Source organism: Cryptomeria japonica, unplaced genomic scaffold (assembly GCF_030272615.1).
Source record: "Cryptomeria japonica unplaced genomic scaffold, Sugi_1.0 HiC_scaffold_177, whole genome shotgun sequence".
Lineage (NCBI taxonomy): Eukaryota > Viridiplantae > Streptophyta > Pinopsida > Cupressales > Cupressaceae > Cryptomeria > Cryptomeria japonica.
This window is the reverse complement of record NW_026728999.1, coordinates 95,001-110,000: the sequence shown is the minus strand read 5'-3', so window position 1 is coordinate 110,000 and position 15,000 is coordinate 95,001. Positions and strand designations below refer to the sequence as shown.

Sequence of the window (15,000 nt, the reverse complement as noted above, 5' to 3'; positions counted from 1 at the left end):
GCCGAGGAGCCTCACCGCATATCAATCGGGGTGCGAGGCGAGGGATGGGGCGGGAAGGCCCCAACGGCTAGACGGAAGAGGCTTCAGGGCCACCTCGGAATGGTCCAAGCATCGGACGCGCTTGGGGCGACTGCCAGTGCCAACCCCTTATCCCGCGATGCGTCCGATACACAGATGGTTCCAAGGCGGCCGAGGAGCCTCACCGCATAGCAATCGGGGGTGCGAGGCGAGGGATGGGGCGGGAAGGCCCCAACGGCTAGACGGAAGAGGCTTCAGGGCCGCCTAGGAATGGTCCAAGCATCGGACACGCTTGGGGCGACTACCAGTGACAGCCCCCTATCCCGCGATGCGTCCGATACGAAGATGGTTCCAAGGCGGCCGAGGAGCCTCACCGCATAGCAATCGGGGTGCGAGGTGGGGGATGCGGCGAGATGGCCCCAACGGCTAGACGGAAGAGGCCACAGGGCCGCGTCGGAATAGTCCAAGCATCGGACGCGCTTGGGGCGACTACCAGTGACAACCCCTTATCCCGCGATGCGTCCGATACGAAGATAGTTCCAAGGCGGCCGAGGAGCCTCACCGCATAGCAATCGGGGTGCGAGGTGGGGGATGCGGCGAGATGGCCCCAACGGCTAGACGGAAGAGGCTGCAGGGCCGCCTCGGAATAGTCCAAGCATCGGACGCGCTTGGGGCCACTACCAGTGACAACCCCTTATCCCGCAATGCGTCCGATACGAAGATAGTTCCAAGGCGGCCGAAGAGCCTCACCGCATAGCAATCGGGGTGCGAGGTGGGGGATGCGGCGAGATGGCCCCAACGGCTAGACGGAAGAGGCCACAGGGCCGCCTCGGAATAGTCCAAGCATCGGACGCGCTTGGGGCGACTACCAGTGACAACCCCTTATCCCGCGATGCGTCCGATACGAAGATAGTTCCCAGGCGGCCGAGGAGCCTCACCGCATAGCAATCGGGGTGCGAGGCGAGGGATGCGGCGAGATGGCCCCAAAGGCTAGACGGAAGAGGCTGCAGGGCTGCCTCGGAATAGTCCAAGCATCGGACGCGCTTGGGGCGACTACCACTGCCAACCCCTTATCCCGCGATGCGTCCGATACACAGATAGTTCCGAGGCGGCCGAGGAGGTGGGGGATGCAGCGAGATGGCCCCAACGGCTAGACGGAAGAGGCTGCAGGGCCGCCTCGGAATAGTCCAAGCATCGGACGCGCTTGGGGCGACTACCAGTGACAACCCCTTATCCCGCGATGCGTCCGATACACAGATAGTTCCGAGGCGGCCAAGGAGCCTCACCGCATAGCAATCGTGGTGCGAGGTGGGGGATGCGGCGAGATGGCCCCAACGGCTAGACGGAAGAGGCTGCAGGGCCGCCTCGGAATGGTCCAAGCATCGGATGCGCTTGGGGCGACTACCACTGCCAACCCCTTATCCCGCGATGCGTCCGATACACAGATAGTTCCAAGGCGGCCGAGGAGCCTCACAGCATAGCAATCGGGGTGCGAGGCGAGGGATGCGGCGAGAAAGCCCCAACGGCTAGAGGGAAGAGGCTTCAGGTCCGCCTCGGAATGGTCCAAGCATCGGACGCGCTTGGGGCGACTACCAGTGACAACCCCTTATCCCGCGACGCGTCCGATACACAGATAGTTCCAAGGCGGCCGAGGAGCCTCACCGCATAGCAATCGGGGTGCGAGGCGAGGGATGCGGCGAGAAGGACCCAACGGCTACACGGAAGAGGCTTCGGGGCCGCCTCGGAATGGTCCAAGCATCGGACGCGCTTGGGGCGACTACCAGTGACAACCCCTTATCCCGCGACGCGTCCGATACACAGATAGTTCCAAGGCGGCCGAGGAGCCTCACCGCATAGCAATCGGGGTGCGAGGCGAGGGATGCGGCGAGAAGGACCCAACGGCTACACGGAAGAGGCTTCGGGGCCGCCTCGGAATGGTCCAAGCATCGGACGCGCTTGGGGCGACTACCAGTGACAACCCCTTATCCCGCGACGCGTCCGATACACAGATAGTTCCAAGGCGGCCGAGGAGCCTCACCGCATAGCAATCGGGGTGCGAGGCGAGGGATGCGGCGAGAAGGACCCAACGGCTAGACGGAAGAGGCTTCGGGTCCGCCTCGGAATGGTCCAAGCATCGGACGCGCTTGGGGCGACTACCAGTGACAACCCCTTATCCCGCGACGCGTCCGATACACAGATAGTTCCAAGGCGGCCGAGGAGCCTCACCGCATAGCAATCGGGGTGCGAGGCGAGGGATGCGGCGAGAAGGACCCAACGGCTAGACGGAAGAGGCTTCGGGTCCGCCTCGGAATGGTCCAAGCATCGGACGCGCTTGGGGCGACTACCAGTGACAACCCCTTATCCCGCGACGCGTCCGATACACAGATAGTTCCAAGGCGGCCGAGGAGCCTCACCGCATAGCAATCGGGGTGCGAGGCGAGGGATGCGGCGAGAAGGACCCAACGGCTAGACGGAAGAGGCTTCGGGTCCGCCTCGGAATGGTCCAAGCATCGGACGCGCTTGGGGCGACTACCAGTGACAACCCCTTATCCCGCGACGCGTCCGATACACAGATAGTTCCGAGGCGGCCGAGGAGCCTCACCGCATAGCAATCGGGGTGCGAGGCGAAGGATGCGGCGAGAAGGACCCAACGGCTAGACGGAAGAGGCTTCGGGTCCGCCTCGGAATGGTCTAAGCATCGGACGCGCTTGGGGCGACTACCAGTGACAACCCCTTATCCCGCGACGCGTCCGATACACAGATAGTTCCAAGGCGGCCGAGGAGCCTCACCGCATAGCAATCGGGGTGCGAGGCGAGGGATGCGGCGAGAAGGACCCAACGGCTAGACGGAAGAGGCTTCAGGGCCGCCTCGGAATGGTCCAAGCATCGGACGCGCTTGGGGCGACTACCAATGACAACCCCTTATCCCGCGACGCGTCCGATACACAGATAGTTCCGAGGCGGCCGAGGAGCCTCACCGCATAGCAATCGGGGTGCGAGGCGAGGGATGCGGCGAGAAGGACCCAACGGCTAGACGGAAGAGGCTTCAGGGCCGCCTCGGAATGGTCCAAGCATCGGACGCGCTTGGGGCGACTACCAGTGACAACCCCTTATCCCGCGACGCGTCCGATACACAGATAGTTCCGAGGCGGCCGAGGAGCCTCACCGCATAGCAATCGGGGTGCGAGGCGAGGGATGCGGCGAGAAGGACCCAACGGCTAGACGGAAGAGGCTTCAGGGCCGCCTCGGAATGGTCCAAGCATCGGACGCGCTTGGGGCGACTACCGTTGCCAACCCCTTATCCCGCGATGCGTCTGATACACAGATAGTTCCGAGGCGGCCGAGGAGCCTCACCGCATAGCAATCGGGTTGCGAGGCAGATTATTGGGAAGGGAACCCCCTGGGATGCGGCTCAAGCAGTGCCCAAAGGGACTGGAATGCGGAATCACATCGAGAGACCCAAATGCTATACGAGGGCTCAAATCGAATTATCGATTTGGCCACGACATGGACGCATCGGAACGACTACCTTTGCCGAACCACTCGCAATTGCATCCATACCGAAACCAATAGACATTTCCGTTAGAGCCCTCGCATAGCATTCGGGAATCTCGCATGCCCCTCTAAATCGACCAATGCTGGCGCTCAATGAAAATCCGAGCGCTACCACCGTTCGAGCGCCAGCATTGGTCGAGTTAGAGGGGCACGGGGGAGAATGCTCCAGTCAACACCTCCCCTATATAAGTTATTTGTCCGATTCTCGCACAACCGTAGTCTGCCTCGTCGAATCAAACAACGGTCCCAGATTCCGACTTCCGTTCCGTAGAGACCCAAAAGCTAGATGGAGGCTCGCAAGAAAGAGAGTCGGCGCATAGCAATCGGGTTTCTCGAACGTTTAGGGACCGAGCTCACTTGCGGATAGGGCAAAATCCGCCAAGCAACCCAAAAGCTAGACGGGGGCTCGAATCGAATCGCCTAGGCGGCCACAACAACGACGTGTTGGATCGACTACCAGTGCCAAACCATTCAGCAAGACTAGTCTGTGTCGAGGCCGGATAGAGATTCTCAGAGAGCGCCCGCATAGCATTTAGGAGACCTGCCGCGTCCCTCACACTCGACAAATGGTGGTGCACGTTTATAAATCCGAGCGATCCCAACCCTTTCAAGCACCAACATCGGTCGAGATAGAGGGGCACGGAGGGGGCTGCGTGAGACAACACAGTCCCCTATATAAGTTATTTGTCCGATTCTCACACATCCGAAGAATGGTCATCAAATCGGACAACAGCCCAAACTTCCGACTTCCGTCCCAGAAAGCCCAAGAGCTATCTAAAACGTTCATGGCCGGAACTCGATCGCGGCTATACCAGTCCGCCAAGCAACCCAAAAGCTAGACTGGAGCTCTAGTCGAATCACCTCTGTGGCCATTGCAAGGACGTGTTGGAGCGACTACCATTGCCGAACCATTCCGCAGGTCGAGTCCATACCAAGGCCGCATAGAGATTCACGATGAGCTCCTGCATAGCAATCAGGAGACTTGCCGTGTCCATCACAATCGATAAATCCTGGTGCAAGATTTTTGCATCCGAGCGCTCCAACCAGTCGAGCACCAGCATCAATCGACATAAACGGGCACGGGGGGAGGATGCTCGAGAACACTACCTCCCCTATATAAGTTATTTGTCCGATTCTCAAGCAGCCGAAGTCTGGTCATCGAATCGGGTCAAAGACCACAACTTCCGACTTTACCCACAATGCAAGTCATCGAATCGAACATCGGCCCCCGAGTCGGACTCCATGCGTATGTCAGGTCATCGGACCCAAATTCCGCCTTCCTGCGCATGGCGGGCCATCAATATCAACTCGGTCATCGGACCCAAACTCCGCCTTTTTGCGTATGGCACGCCTTCAAATCGGTCATCGGACCCAAATTCCGCCTTCCTGTGCATGGCGGGCCATCAACATCAACTCGGTCATCGGACCCAAATTCCGCCTTTCTGCGCATGGCACGCCATCAACTCGGTCATCGGACCCAAATTCCGCCTTCCTGCGCATGGCAGGTCATCGGACACAAATTCAGACCTCGCCAATATGCCTACGTATCGAATCGGTCATCGGACCCAACTTCCGACTTCATCCATACTGTAGGGTCTTTGAGGTTGGCGCGGTGCGCTCAACCCAGGGAGTCGACCCATCGAAGCATACACCTCCCCTATATAAGCTATTTGTCCGATTCCCACACCTGTGTAGTTTGCACCTCTGACCAGGACATCGACCCCAACTTCCGAACTCGACTGCAACGACGGCACCAGCGCCTTGGTGCGCACCTTGCGACGCACAGTCCCAACATTCGCCTTCCTGCACATGGCAGGTCATCGGACCCAAATTCCGACCTCGCGAGTATGCCTACATATCGAATCGGTCATCGGACCCAACTTCCGACTTCATCCATACCGTAGGGTCTTTGAGGTTGGCGCGGTGCGCTCAACCCGGGGAGTCGACCCAACGAAGCATACACCTCCCCTATATAAGCTATTTGTCCGATTCCCACACCTGTGTAGTTTGCACCTCCGATCAAGACATCGACCCCAACTTCCGAACTCGCCTCCAACGACCGAACCAGCGCCTTGGTGCGCACCTTGCAACGCACAGTGCCAACATTCGCCTTCCTGCACGTGGCAGGTCATCGGACCCAAATTCCGACCTCGCGAGTATGCCTACATATCGAATCGGTCATCGGACCCAACTTCCGACTTCATCCATACCGTAGGGTCTTTGAGGTTGGCGCGGTGCGCTCAACCCGGGGAGTCGACCCAACGAAGCATACACCTCCCCTATATAAGCTATTTGTCCGATTCCCACACCTGTGTAGCTTGCACCTCCGATCAGGACATCGACCCCAACTTCCGAACTCGACTAAAAAGACCGCACCAGCGCCTTGGTGTGCACCTTGCAACGCACAGTGTCAACATTCGCCTTCCTGCACATGGCAGGTCATCGGACCCAAATTCCGACCTCATGAGCATACCTACTAATCGAATTGGTCATCGGACCCAACTTCCGACTTCATCCATACCGTAGGGTCTTTGAGGTTGGCGCGGTGCGCTCAACCTGGGGAGTCGACCCATCGAAGCATACACCTCCCCTATATAAGCTATTTGTCCGATTCCGACACCTGTGTAGTTTGCACCTCCGCTCAGGACATCGACCCCAACTTCCGAACTCGCCTGCAACGACCGAACCAGCGCCTTGGTGCGCACCAAAAGTGCGCACTTTTGGAGGGCACTTTTGTGCGCTCCAAAGGTGCGCACTTTTGGAGGGCACTTTTCTGCGCTCCAAAGGTGTGCACTTTTGGAGGGCACTTTTTGGAGGGCACTTTTCTGCGCTCCAAAGGTGCGCACTTTTGGAGGGCACTTTTTGGAGGGCACTTTTCTGCGCTCCAAAGGTGCGCACTTTTGGAGGGCACTTTTTGGAGGGCACTTTTCTGCGCTCCAAAGGTGCGCACTTTTGGAGGGCACTTTTTGGAGGGCACTTTTCTGCGCTCCAAAGGTGCGCACTTTTGGAGGGCACTTTTCTGCGCTCCAAAGGTGCGCACTTTTGGAGGGCACTTTTTGGAGGGCACTTTTCTGCGCTCCAAAGGTGCGCACTTTTGGAGGGCACTTTTCTGCGCTCCAAAGGTGCGCACTTTTGGAGGGCACTTTTTGGAGGGCACTTTTCTGCGCTCCAAAGGTGCGCACTTTTGGAGGGCACTTTTGTGCACTCCAAAGGTGCGCACTTTTGGAGGGCACTTTTCCTGTGCTCCAAAGGTGCACACCTAGGTGAGCACCTTCGACCACACCTTGTAGCACACCAAACTCTGACTTTCGACTTCATCCGCAATGCAGGGTCTTTGAGGTTGGCGCAATGCGCACAACCAGGGGAGTCGACCCATCAAACCCAACACCTCCCCTATATAAGCTATTTGTCTGATTCTCATACATGCGTAGCCTGCAGGAGCAATTAGGACATCGACCCCAACTTTCGGCTTCTAAACGAAAACAAGGTCTTTGAGGTTGGTGTAATGCGAACAACTAGGGGAGTCAACCCATCAAACCCAACACCTCCCCTATATAAGCTATTTGTCTGATTCTCATACATGTGTAGTCTACAGGAGCAATTAGGACATCGACCCCAACTTTTGACTTCTTAACGAAAACAAGGTCTTTGAGGTTGACGTAATGCGCACAACCAGGGGAGTCGACCCATCAAACCCAACACCTCCCCTATATAAGCTATTTGTCCGATTCTCATACATGTGTAGCCTGCAGGAGCCATTAGGACATTGACCCCAACTTTTGACTTCTTAACGAAAACAAGGTCTTTGAGGTTGGCGTAATGCGCACAACCAAGGGAGTTGACCCATCAAACCCAACACCTCCCCTATATAAGCTATTTGTCTGATTCTCATACATGTGTAGCCTGCAACAACGATTAGGACATCCACCCCAACTTCTGAATTCGTCTGCGTTGACCGCACCAAAGGTGCACGCCTTGGTGCTCACCAAAATCCGACTTCCGACTTCTTCTGCTATGCGGGGTCTTTGAGGTTGGCGCAGTGCGCACAACCAGGGGAGTCAACCCACCGAATGCAACACCTCCCCTATATAAGCTATTTGTCTGATTCTCATACATGCGTAGACTGCAGCAATGATTAGGACATCCACCCCAACTTTTGACTTCTTAAACAAGACAGGGTCTTTGAAGTTGGTGCAGTGCACACAACCAGGGGAGTCGACCCATCAAACGCAACACCTCCCCTATATAAAGCTATTTGTCCGATTCTCATACGTGTAGTCTGCAGCAGCGATTAGGACATCGACCCCAACTTCCGAATTCGTTTGCATTGACCGCACCAAAGGTGCACGCCTTGGTGTGCACCCTGGAGTGCACTTTGGTGCTCACCTCGGTGCACACTTTGGTGTGCACCTCGGTGTGCACCAAAGGTGCGCACCTTGGAGCGCACCAAAGGTGTACACTTTGGAGCGCACCACATAGGGTCTTTGAGAGGTTGGCGCAGTGCGCACACCAAGGTGGGTGTTGAGGTGCGTGCCGAGGTGGGTGGGTGCTAGGGTGCGCTCCATGGTGGGTGCCAGGGTGGGTGCGTGCTAGGGTGGATTCCAAAGAGGGTCATAGGGTGGGTGCCAAGGTGGGTTGGTGATATAGTGGGTTCAAAGGTGGGTACTAGGGTGGGTTCCAAGGTGGGTCACAAGTTGGGTGCCAGGATGCGTGGGTGTTAGGTTGGGTGCCAAGGTGGGCTCCTGCGTGGGTGGGTGCTAGGGTGGGTTTCAAGGTGGACGCGAGGGCGGGTGCCAAGGTGGGTAACAAGTTGGGTGTTAGGATGGGTGAGTGCTAGAGTGGGTGCCAAGGTGGGTGGGTGCTAAGGTGGATGCCAAGGTGGTTCACAGGGTGGGTGGGTTCTAGGGTGAGTTCCAAGGTGGGTCACAGGTTCAGTGCTAGGGTGGGTGTCAAGGCGGGTGTCGAGGTGCCTGGGTGCTAGGGTGTGGATGCCAATGTGGGTCATAGGGTGGGTACTAGGGTGGGCTGCAATGTGGGTGCCAAGGTGGGTAACATGCTCGGTGGGTTCTAAATTGGGTGCCAGGGTGGGTGTGCACCCACCTTGCCCGAGGTGGGTGCCAAGGTGCCAGTGTGGGTGGGTGCTAAGGTGGATGCCAAGGTGGGTGAGAAGGTGGGTGATAGGTTGAGTGGTAGGATGGGTGGGTGCCAAGATGGGTCACAGGGTGGGTGCAAGGGTGGGTAGGTGCTAGGGTTGGTGTCAGGGTGGGTGGGTGCTAGGTTGGGTTCCAAGGTGGGTGCGAGGGTGAGTGTCAAGGTGGGTCACAGGTTAGGTGCTAGGATGGGTGAGTGCTAGGGTGCAAAGGTGCCAGGGTGGGTGCTAGGATGGGTCGATGCTAGGGTGAGTGGCAAGGTGGGTCCACAAGTGTCAAGGTGGGTGCCGAGGTGGGTGCCAAGTCGGCGACTGCTATGGTGGATGCCAAGGTGGGTCACGGGGTGGGTGCCAAGTTGCTAGGTTGGGTTCCAAGGTGGGTGCCAACGTGGGTGCTAGGGTGCGTGGGTTAAAGGGTGTGTCACAACGTGGGTGCCAGGATGGGTGCGCACCCACACTGGCCAAGACGGGTGCGGGTGCAAGGTTGGGTTCCAAGCCCGGTCACAGGCTGGGTGCTAGGATGGGTGGGTGCCAAGGTGGGCACCAGGGTGGGTGCACCCACCCTGGCCAAGGTGGGTCACGGGGTGGGTCCTAGGGTGGGTAACGGGGTGGGTACTAAGGTGCGTGCCAAGGTGGGTCATAGGGTGGGTGCCAAGGTGGGCACCAGGGTGGGTGTGCACCAACCCTAGCCAGGGTAGGTCACGGGGTGGTTGTCGGGGTGGGCGTCAAGGAGCCAAGGTGGGTGGCAAGTAGCCAAGTTGCGTGCCAAGGTGGGTGTCGGGGTGGGTGCCAAGGATCCAAGGTGGGTGCCAAGGAACCAAGGTGGGTGTCTGGGTGGGTGCCGAGGTGGGAGCCAGGGTGGGTCCCAAGGTGAGTGCAAAGGTGGGTGCCAGGGTCAAGGTGAGTGCCAATGTGGGTTCCAAGGTGCCAGGGTCAGGGTGAGTGCCAATGTGGGTTCAAAGGTGCTAAGTTGGGTGCGAGGTTGGGTGCGAGGGTGGGTGGGTGCCAAGGTGTGCTAGGTGGAAGCCCGGGTGGGTCGGCATCCCATGGGTGTCGAGTTGGGTGCCTGATGGGTGCTTCTTGTCAAGTTTTAGTCGTCGGGACTCATTTCGAGCCTTAGAGGTCGTTTCTTGTCCGGTTGCCCTGTCTTCGACCTGGGAACCCAATTTTGGTCCTCGGGTCCCATTTTTTTTTGTCTCGCATCCCACTTTTGGCCTGTGGCCTTTTCGGGGTCGATTCTCGTTTTGGGCATCAGAGCATGTTTCTTCTCCTAAAACCCAATATTTGTTTATTAAGTCTCGGAACACATTTTTGTTCTCGTGGACCCATCATGGGTCTTGGAACGCATTTGTGGTCCTTGGGTCCCATTTTGCATCCCGAAACTTGTGTTTTGGTGCTTGATCCCTATTTTGGGTGCCCACCTTGCACCAAGTGCGCACCCGGGGCAAACCGAGCGCCTTGGTGCACCGGGGCAAGATCGAGCGTGCACCCGAGGCGCCCCGAACATGCACCAAGGTGCACTCGGCCCACATGTGAGCGCAGGTCGTTGCGCCCGAGGTGGTGTGTGGGCACCGCGTTGCAGACGGGACACTGCACGCACACGACGCCCCCTCCAGGTGCACGCACGTAGGCCGGGCCGGGTGCACACCCGACGCCCTAGCAAGGTGCGCGCACCCGGGCAGGGCTCACACTTGGCGAACGGGGCGCACTTCGCGAGGGAGGGTGTGCACCTCGACGGGGGTGGGTGGCCGGGGTGGATTCGCACGTGGGTCGCGGTTTGCTAAGTACACACTGCGACAAGCTCATAACGGGTGCGATCATACCAGCGTTAGTGCACCGGATCCCATCAGAACTCCGCAGTTAAGCGCGCTTGGGCCGGAGTAGTACTGGGATGGGTGACCTCCCGGGAAGTCCCGGTGTTGCACCCTTTTTTAGTTTTTCGCCGGGCGTCGCAATGCTATTTGAATAAACCTTTTGCCCGTTTGCGTTCTCGTCGGGGCCGGGCCGGGCCGGGGTGCGCTGCCCGCACTACCGCGCGCGCGGGGGGCGACACCGAGCGCGCACCCGAGGCGCCCCGAGCACACAGGCCACGGTGCAACCCGGGCGTTGTGCGCGCACCCCGGTGCGCCCGAGGTGCTGCGCGCGCACCCAGGTGAAATCGGTGTGCACCTCGGCCAGTGCGCGCTCGGTCGAGTCGCGCACGTTGGCCAAGGTGCACGGTGATGTTTCTTACTCTAAGGTTCCGCACCAGACGCCCGGGACAGGTGAGCGAAGCTGGGCGGGGCCGGGTGCGCGGCCGGGGCAGGTGCACGCAGCTGGAGAGAGCTTTGGAGCACACTTCGGAGCGCACCAATGATGCGCTCCATTCAAAAGTTTCCTGAAAAGGCAAAAAAAGTTGAGATTATAGAATTTCCCACTTGAGAGATTGTAAAAAAAAAAAATTTAAAATGAAGGAAACGCGGGTGCCAAGGTGTGCGCAGCCCAGCCAAGGTGTGCGCACCAAGGCGCCCACCCTGGCGAAGGTGCACGCAAGGTGCGCACCCGAGGCAAACCGGACAATTAACCCAACTTTCGACTTCGCGCGCACCTTGGAGCGCACTTCGGAGCGCTCCTTGGTGCGCACCAATCTTGGGCACCTCGGAGTGCACCATGGCGCCCACCAAGGTGCGCACCCGGGGCAAACCGAGCTCCGACTTCGTGCGCACCTTGGAGCGCACGAAAGGTGCGCACCATGGCGCCCACCAAGGTGCGCAGCCCAGCCAAGGCGTGCGCATCAAGGTGCGCACCCTGGCGAAGGTGCGCACCCGGGGCAAACCGAGCTCCGACTTCGTGCGCACCTTGGAGCGCACAAAAGGTGCGCAACCCAGCCAAGGTGTGCGCACCCCGGTCAAACCGAGCTCCGAATCGTGCGCACCAGAGGTGCACGCCATCGTGCGCACCTTGGAGCACACTTCGGAGCCCTCCTTGGTGCGCGCCGATGTTGCGCACCTCGGAGCGCACCCGGGGAAAACAATGCAATTAACCCGACTTTCGACTTCGTGGGCACCTCGGAGCGCTCTCGGGTTCGCACCTCGGAGCACACCGAGGTGCGCACCTTTGATGCGCTGCCTTCACCAATTTCCAGAAAAGGCAAGAAAACATTGAGAAGGTGTGCGCACCGAGGTGCCCACCCTGGCGAAGGTGCACGCGAGGTGCGCACCCGGGGCAAACCGGGCTCCGACTTCGTGCACGCCGCACCTTGGAGCACACTTCGGAGCGCTCCTTGGTGCGCACCAGGGCGCGCAACCCAGCCGAGGTGCCCACCCCGGCGAAGGTGCACGCGAGGTGCGCACCCGGGGCAAACCGGGCTCCGACTTCGTGCACGCCATGGTGCCCACCGCGGCGAAGGTGCACGCGAGGTGCGCACCCGGGGCAAACCGGGCTCCGACTTCGTGCACGCCGCACCTTGGAGCACACTTCGGAGCGCTCCTTGGTGCGCACCATGGTGCCCACCAGGGCGCGCAACCCCGCCGAAGGTGCACGCGAGGTGCGCACCCGGGGCAAACCGGGCTCCGACTTCGTGCACGCCGCACCTTGGAGCACACTTCGGAGCGCTCCTTGGTGCGCACCATGGTGCCCACCAGGGCGCGCAACCCCGCCGAAGGTGCACGCGAGGTGCGCACCCGGGGCAAACCGGGCTCCGACTTCGTGCACGCCATGGTGCGCACCGCGGCGAAGGTGCGCACCCGGGGCAAACCGGGCTCCGACTTCGTGCACGCCGCACCTTGGAGCACACTTCGGAGCGCTCCTTGGTGCGCACCAGGGCGCGCAACCCAGCCGAGGTGCCCACCCCGGCGAAGGTGCACGCGAGGTGCGTACCCGGGGCAAACCGGGCTCCGACTTCGTGCACGCCGCACCTTGGAGCACACTTCGGAGCGCTCCTTGGTGCGCACCATGGTGCCCACCAGGCCGCGCAACCCAGCCAAGGTGTGCGCACCAAGGTGCACGCGAGGTGCGCACCCGGGGCAAACCGGGGTCCGACTTCGTGCACGCCGCACCTTGGAGCACACATCGGGGCGCTCCCGGGTTCGCACCGGCGTTGCGCACCGTGGTGGGCACCTCGGAGCACACCAAGGTGGGCAGCGAGGTGCGCACCTTTGATGCGATGCCTTCACTAATTTCCATAAAAGGCAAAAAAAAAACGAGATTTTAAAATTTCCGTTTTGAAAGATAGTGAGAAAAAGGGAATGCTGGTGCCATCTTGAGCCCGCCCTGGTGCGCAGCCCAGCCAAGGTGTGCGCACCAAGGTGCCCACCCTGGCGAAGGTGCGCGCCCGGGCAATTAACCCAACTTCCAACTTCGCGCGCGCCAGGGTGGGAGCGCACCCAACAACCGGGCCTGGGAAGAGCCAATGCGAGAAACCCCACCAAACGCTCTGACAAAAAAAGAGGGGGCGCTCCAGTAACCCCGCTTCGGAGCGCACCCTGGGCAAACCCAGCCAAGGTGCCCACCCCGGCCAAGGTGCAGGCGAGGTGCGCACCCGGGGCAAACCGGGCTCCGACAACGTGCACGCCGCACCTTGGAGCACACTTCGTAGCGCTCCCGGGTGCGCACCTCAGAGCACACCAAGGTGGGCAGCGAGGTGCGCACCTTTGATGCGCTGCCTTCACTAATTTCCAGAAAAGGCAAAAAAAAAAGGAGATTTTAAAATTTCCGTTTTGAAAGATAGTGAAAAAAACGGAACGCGCGTGCCATCTTGAGCCCGCCCTGGTGCGCAGCCCAGGTAAGGTGCCCACCCTGGCAAAGGTGTGCACCCGGGCAATTAACCCTACTTCCGACTTCGTGCGCGCCAGGGTGGCAACCGGGCCTCGGAAGAGCCAATGCGAGAAACCCCACCAAACGCTCCGACAAAAAAAGAGGCGGCGCTCCAATAACCCCGCTTCGGAGCGCAGCCGGGGCAAACCCAGCCAAGGTGCCCACCCCGACGAAGGTGCACGCGAGGTGCGCACCCGGGGCAAACCGGGCTCCGACAACGTGCACGCAGCACCTTGGAGCACACTTCGAAGCACTCCCGGGTGCCCACCGGCGTTGCGCACCGTGGTGGGCAGCGAGGTGCGCACCTTTGATGCGCTGCCTTCACTAATTTCCAGAAAAAGGCAAAAAAAAATGAGATTTTAAAATTTCCGTTTTGAAAGATAGTGAAAAAAAAGGAACGCGGGTGCCATCTTGAGCCCGCCCTGGTGCGCAGCCCAGGCAAGGCATGCGCACCAAGGTGCCCACCCGAGGTGCACACCCGGGGCAAACCGGGCTCCGACTTCGTGCAGGCCGCATCTTGGAGCACACTTCGGAGCGCTCCTTGGTGCGCACCATGGTGCCCACCAGGGCGCGCAACCCAGCCAAGGTCTGCACACCAAGGTGCCCACCCCGGCGAAGGTGCACGCGAGGTGCGCACCCGGGGCAAACCGGGCTCCGACTTCGTGCACGCCATGGTGCCCACCGCGGCGAAGGTGCACGCGAGGTGCGCACCCGGGGCAAACCGGGCTCCGACTTCGTGCACGCCGCACCTTGGAGCACACTTCGGAGCGCTCCTTGGTGCGCACCATGGTGCCCACCAGGGCGCGCAACCCAGCCAAGGTGTGCGCACCAAGGTGCACGCGAGGTGCGCACCCGGGGCAAACCGGGGTCCGACTTCGTGCACGCCGCACCTTGGAGCACACATCGGAGCGCTCCCAGGTTCGCACCAGCGTTGCGCACCTTTGATGCGCTGCCTTCACTAATTTCCAGAAAAGGCAAAAAAAAACGAGATTTTAAAATTTCCGTTCTGAAAGATAGTGAAAAAAACGGAACGCGGGTGCCATCTTGAGCCCTTCCTGGTGCGCAGCCCAGGCAAGTTGTGCGCACCAAGGTGCCCACCCTGGCGGAGGTGCGCGCCCGGGGCAATCCGGGCTCCGACTTCGTGCACTGCATGGTGCCCACCAAGGCGCGCAACCCAGCCAAGGTGCCCACCGCAGCGAAGGTGCACGCGAGGTGCGCACCCGAGGTGCACACCCGGGGCAAACCGGGCTCCGACTTCGTGCACGCCGCACCTTGGAGCACACTTCAGAGCGCTCCTTGGTGCGCACCAGGGCGCGCAACCCAACCAAGGTCTGCACACCAAGGTGCTCACCCCGGCGAAGGTGCACGCGAGGTGCGCACCCGGGGCAAACCGGGCTCGGACTTCGTGCACGCCGCACCTTGGAGCACACATCGGAGCGCTCCCGGGTTCGCACCAGCATTGCGCACCTTTGATGCGCTCCAAT

At 60.1% G+C, this 15,000-nt stretch overlaps 1 non-coding gene across 1 annotated transcript; it reads left to right on the top strand.

Moving 5' to 3' along the window:
- Positions 1–10,531: 10,531 nt before the first annotated feature.
- On the top strand, positions 10,532–10,650 carry LOC131867673 (5S ribosomal RNA). The gene has a single exon (XR_009366224.1). It is a non-coding gene; the product is annotated as a 5S ribosomal RNA (ribosomal RNA).
- The last annotated feature ends 4,350 nt before the right edge of the window (positions 10,651–15,000 follow it).